The following is a 6,331-nucleotide window of genomic DNA, read 5'->3' on the forward strand; positions in this document are numbered from 1 at the left end:
CTTCATCAGAAGGGCGTTGGACTGAACAACGCCCTTCTGATGAAGCCCCGGTGTGGTAGGGGGTGAAACTTGAAAAGGATAAAAGAGTATAAAAGAGTATAAAAAAGTGGTAAAGGCCCTTTTTAATACAAAATTGTAGGTCTCATGTTGACAATTGAAAAGCTCTCTATTAGTTATTGTAGACAAATAAAACATTTTTGGATGTACAGTTCTGTGCACCTAGGCAGGGCACATGTACCCCAGGACTGTAATTCAAAGAGCTTAAACATATTTTTTTAAAGCACAGGTAATTCTAATCACTAAAATCTTATATAAGCTTTAACAGCTCGAGATACTGATATAAATTTCTTTGTTTGGGCACTTTGAGCTATGGACTGACAATGTTCTGCCCCTTTATCTCCTATAATCTCCTACCTGCAAATCACCTTGTCACATGTCTTCTCAAAGGAAAAATATGCTTCAGTGCTGATGCACATTGACAAGGAATATTACACAAGCTTTTTTTTTTAAAATATTGCAGCCAGCAACATTTAAAAAAATATGTCCCGTGAAAACACACATGTAACCATTTAGCAGTGAAATGCATGTGGGTTCAATGCAGACAGAAAAAACCCAGAAAATATGCCCTTTAACTGCTTCCTGGCCGGCCGTTGTACATATACAGCCGGCCGGGAGCTTCCTGGATGTAACAGGCTGTGTATACACGGCCTGTTAGCCCCGCCCACCCGGGCGCGCCGTGCGGCGCGCGCGGGAAACGCTGTCAATTCAAAAACAGGCAGCGATGCCCGTTAACATACAAGCGATCCGCCAACTATAGAGCCGGCAGATCGCTTGTATAAGCTGCCGGCCCATGCCCCCTCCCTCCGCCGCCCCCCCCCCTCCCGTTGTCATGCTGGTCCCGGGCTCCAGTGTGCCCGGTGCGAGCCCGGGACCAGCATAGTGCTTCTCCGACTGGGGATCAGAGGGAGGTCGGTACACGAACTCCCTCCGGTCCCCTGATGTCTCCATAAAGAGAACCTGTCACTTCTTTTGCTATCACATAAGGGTTTTTTTTAGCCCCCCTATCTGATGGCAATAAAGTTAAGTGGAAAAAAATTAGGATAAAAAATTAAAGTTTCCCCCCAAAAATTTAAAGTTACACAAGAATTTAAAAAAACTATTTTTTTTTTAAAGTTCCCATCCATACATACACGCATGCAAACATGCGTCAGGGGCACATGCCTGCGAAAACGACGATTGCGCCCATTAGATGTTACATATCGCCGCGAACGTCGCAGTGAGAGCAATAATTCTAGGGCCATCAATCACTGATAACACTAAACTGATGAGCTGTAAAAGCTTTTAAAACGTCGCCTTTGGTCAATTTTGAGTATGGTAGTTTTTTTGCGATTTCGTGGGTGCACGCAATTTTTAAGCATGACATGTTTGGTGTCTATTTACCCGACATGACCCCGTCTTTTATATTTTACCAAAATAATTGGGTAATAATAATTGTTTCCTAACATAATGTTCAACATTCAACATTTTCAGGAATTTTCCCAAAATATAGTAAAAAAATAAAAACCCCAGTGCTGATTAAATACCACCAAAAGAAGGCTCTATCGGTCCCAAAAAAATGGTATAAAATTCAGTACAGCGTTGCATGACGGAATAAACGTCAGTCAAAGTACCGCAGCGCTGCATACTGAAAAATGGCCTGGCCAGGAAGGGGGTCTAAACACCTGGTCAGCAAGTGGTTAAACACACATGCAGCCTTATATGCTTGTAGACAGTGCATTTGGAGAGGCTGCGAAAAAGCCACAGGAAACACATCATCACTCAGGAGCAACAACATGTAAAAATCCTTTCCTCCTTCCAAATTCTCCAAGATTCACAGCATTTTTCTCCCTAAAGGACATTCAGAAAGGGTTAATATCTACTAGAGCACACCAGCGCATACAATCCCTACACTAATCTGTCCCTTTGTACTTACCAGCAGCATTCCCTTGGTTTCTGCTCACAGCTAACCACATTGTAAATATGGCTGATTGCAACCATGCCTTTTTATAGGACACAAAACAATGCCCCTATTATAGGCCATTCTAAGCCATCTGACCTAAGTGCAAAGGCTGTGAAGTCCATTATTGGTAACTGATTGCTATGGCTATTGCTTCAGACCCAAGCTCAACCCAAACTTGAACCTCATCTCTACCCGTGGCTTTAAATAGACCCTGTTTTCAGAGCATCAATATCAACAAAAAGCTTCCCATACGATCATTTGTGCATTCAACATACTGTATGCAGGTTATTTACCTGTAAATACCTCCCTTGTGGAGACATTCAGATCTGACACTGTTGCTGGGCACCACTATCTTGAATGTTATGTCACTAGCCCCAGCAGGCTTTAAAGTGACACTCTATAGTAGTCCACATTGCTTTTCCCCAGCAGCTATATAAAAGGTTATATAACACAGAGATGAATTAGATACTCCTAGAAGAGGAGAGGGCCATGACAAGCACAGAGAGAGGGGTCTGTACTAAGGAATTGACTGTTCAAATTTTCTAGCAAGTTCAAAAGCACACTGCATTTGAATAAAAAATAATTTATGTAAAGGAAAAAGACTGCAAGTAAGCATCTAAAATATATGATATTTATTTGCTTTTGCCTGCAATTAGTGGCGATCAGGAAACTGCATTTTATTTTTAATTGCTAGCTAATAGGGCAGTCAACCATTTTGCTGCCTTTTACATTTTTGTTATTATTGGGGGCTTTTTTTTGTCTCTCATATGTGGTTGATTTGAGGTTTGCAGTTGTTTTTAGCTGCTATCCCGTTCATAGCAAACTACCTTCGCATTTAAGACACACTGGGCCCAAATGATAAAATCACAGTGGCCCAGTCGGATATAGCCTTCACTATGATAACCTAAATAGAACATAGCAACCACTGGCAAGGACTTTGCAGCTCAGGGTCACCGATTCATAGTGAAAGCAGATGCCATGGAGTATGAGGCTGAACTGTGCAGCCTGCAACTTCAAGTTGGTGCAGATCTTCACCAAACCCAAGGGTGAGGAATTGAGACTGGGACAAAAGAGTGCACAATATTGTGCATTAAAAGTTTTCACTTTAATAATAAAAGAGGTTAAAACACTCACAGACACCATTAAGAGCATGAAGTGCAATAATCATTCAAGAAGATATAAAAACCTCCCTTTCCATGGCTAGCATTCAGGAACAGTCTCTGGATGTGAGTCAGCACAAGCACCCAGTTGGTAGAAGACAGCATCCTCATTGCTCAGTAGTGACCTCTTGAGCATTATCAGGCTTATCAGAGGATATATCTGACTGGGCCATTGTGAGTGCATATCCTAATATTTGAGCAGTGTGTCATTAACGCACAAGATCCTTTACGCCCTTTTATATTTTTAGGTTAAACCGCTTTTATTTTGCTGTAAACCTTTCCTTTTAAAAAAAAGTGTGTTTTTGTTTCAGGGTGATATTCAGGGATTTCATTTCTTTTTTTATAGGGAGCCTTCACTTGTTATGGTCTATGTTGTTTGCAGCACACCACTGCATTGTTTGAAAGGAGAAACATTAAGTGCAAGCACAAAGTGCACCTAAACCGTTCATTCAACCTCCATATTAACAGAGCTTTTAAAAAATACATCTGTTCTGTTGCTATCATTTTAGTTTTTTCATTATAATTTGCTACATATATTTATCACAGATCTCAACAATTCCTGTGTTGTAGTGTTAATAGCATACTTGAAACTAGCCAACAGCATACCGTTTTTACAGAAAGCTTTTTAAGTAAGTCCACCATATCAGGGGGTATTGTACCCTTCTCTGGTACATAAACTCCTCTACATTGCCCACTACCCATACAAACTGGGCACTGTTTTTTGGAAAAAGGCATTACAGTTTGAAGTAACCTCTAAGATGCAATGTCACTGGTTTCAGCATCATGAATGCTTCTGACTTGCTGGTCACTGAATTATTAGTACCTATGCCATGTGCCCGATAAGATAGGCGCAAAGCAAATTTTTTTATTAAGAAAAATCTTTTAAAAACTAGATAAGTCAATCACTATAAATTACTAGCAGAGCAGTGAACTTGGCAGTTAAGATAATGGAAGCTGACTAAGCAAACTGAGAACCAACATGATTTTTCCAGTACTAATTTGTCTCTATCCAGCAGACTCTTTTTTGATCTCTGAGGAAATATTTTAATTTTGTACTTAGCAGGGTCTATTCATCAATGTTTTTGCCCAAGAGTCACACAACTTTCACACAAGATTAACTATCTGCAAGGAGTTTGCAGATGTTCATGTTCTCCCTGTGCTTGCGTGGGTTTCCTCCGGGTACTCCGGTTTCCTCCCACACTCCAAAGACATGCTGGTAGGTTAATTGGCTCCTGTCTAAATCGGCCCTTGTATGTATGAATGTGAGATAGAGACCTTAGATTGTAAACTCCTTGAGTGCAGGGACTGATGTAAATGTGTACTGTGTAAAGCGCTGCGTAAATTGTCTGTGCTTTATATATGTGCTGTGCTGTATAAATACCTATAACAAATAAAACTGTTCCAAACTGAACTTAAAATGTGTGAATATTGGGTGCAGATTGTGTGAATCTTAGGTAAAAACATTGATAAATGTTGCACGCCTGTACCAAAATCACAAACATTATTTAACTATTTGAATGCATGTATGGGATATTCCTCTTAATTTAACTCACTCCTTGTCAGTCTCAAACACTGACTGTTGACACATAGGGGCCCATTTATAAAGGTTTTCACACAACTTTCTCCAAAGATTCTAATAATTTTCCAATTAAATCTAGTTAGGAAAATAGAAAAAAGCTGTGGGAATCTTAATTTAACTCACTCCTTGTCAGTCTCAAACACTGACTGTTGACACATAGGGGCCCATTTATAAAGGTTTTCACACAACTTTCTCCAAAGATTCTAATAATTTTCCAATTAAATCTAGTTAGGAAAATAGAAGAAAGCTGTGGGAATCTTGTGTAAAAACCTTCACAAATAAACCCCTAAGTAATTCACAGACTGCAGACAGCAGAAAATAAAGGGTTCACAAACTTAAGGATACCCATGGACATGAGATGATTTTGATTTGGCCATCAATGGCTGATTCCAGCAACCAACTCATGTCTAAGGCTCCTGCAGACAGAACCATGCTAAACACCCAGTATTTTAAAACAATTTATCAAATAGGTTATAAAAACATGCCCGCTTGCTATAGTTCCACCACAGATAAGTTTACCTGAAGCTGTCATCCTCCCCTCCTTCTTCCCTCTACCCTTCTCTTGCTGTTCAGAAAAGTTGGATCAAAACTGCACATCTGACCTCACTAAGAATAGACAAGCGCACATTAATAGCTTGTTTTAGTTACCCAATATTTATAGATTGGCATAAAACACACATTTGTAATTCCATAGTTATATGATTCATATGATATGTGAACGCTCATTCCTCATTCATATGTAACAAAAGTGCAATAAAACTAAGCAACCATATAAATATACTGTATATAGGCAATAGCACTTAATTCAAAGTGAACCCTTGGTGCTCTATAGAAAACAAATAAAGTAGCAACAGGTATTGTAGACACTCTATAGGCGAACGATGCAGAACAGGTGCAGAATAGTAGTTTTTATGCAATACTAGCAAACTATTATGCTGTCCTCCTTGTTCACCAATGAAAGGCCTTTGAGTGCCTGCAATACCTCTCTATATACACTGCCTGGCTAAAATAAAAGTCACCACCTGGATTTAGTGTTATGAACTTGGGTTGCTTCAGTTGTTCAGGTCCAGGTTTAGCACTGTATATTTCCCAAAAAATGAGGTCAGCTGCTTACCTGAATATACTGAATGACCAGGTATTTCCATCAATGGTTTTCCTCTTCCCTGATGGCACGGGCATATTCCAATATGACAATGCTTGGATTCACCGGGCTCAAATTGTGAAAGAGTGGTTCGGGGAGCATGAGACGTTATTTTCACACATGGATTGGCCACCACAGAGTCCAGAATTTAACCCAATTGAGAATTTTTGGGATGTGCTGGAGAAGACTTTACGCAGTGGTCCAACTCTCTTATCATCAAATAAATGTTTTGACATTGCATAAGCTTATCAAAACAATGCCACAGTGAATGTGTGCCACAATCAAAGCGCTCCAGTGAATTATTATGAGTATGTGACTTTCTTTTGGCCAGGCAGTGTATATATAGCTATATATACCGTATATATACTGTGTGCGTGTCTATATATAGTTATAGATATAGATATATATATCTATAGATATATATAGATATATATATCTATATCTATATATAG

General features: G+C 39.5%; 1 protein-coding gene across 1 annotated transcript in view; it reads right to left on the reverse strand.

Annotated features, from left to right (window-relative positions):
* RFX6 (regulatory factor X6) overlaps positions 1-6,331 on the reverse strand; it is a 68,869-nt gene that overhangs the window by 57,093 nt on the left and 5,445 nt on the right. The window lies entirely within an intron of this gene.

Source organism: Nanorana parkeri, unplaced genomic scaffold (genome assembly GCF_000935625.1).
Source record: "Nanorana parkeri isolate BGI_ZX_2015 unplaced genomic scaffold, ASM93562v1 scaffold22, whole genome shotgun sequence".
Taxonomy (NCBI): Eukaryota; Metazoa; Chordata; class Amphibia; order Anura; family Dicroglossidae; genus Nanorana; species Nanorana parkeri.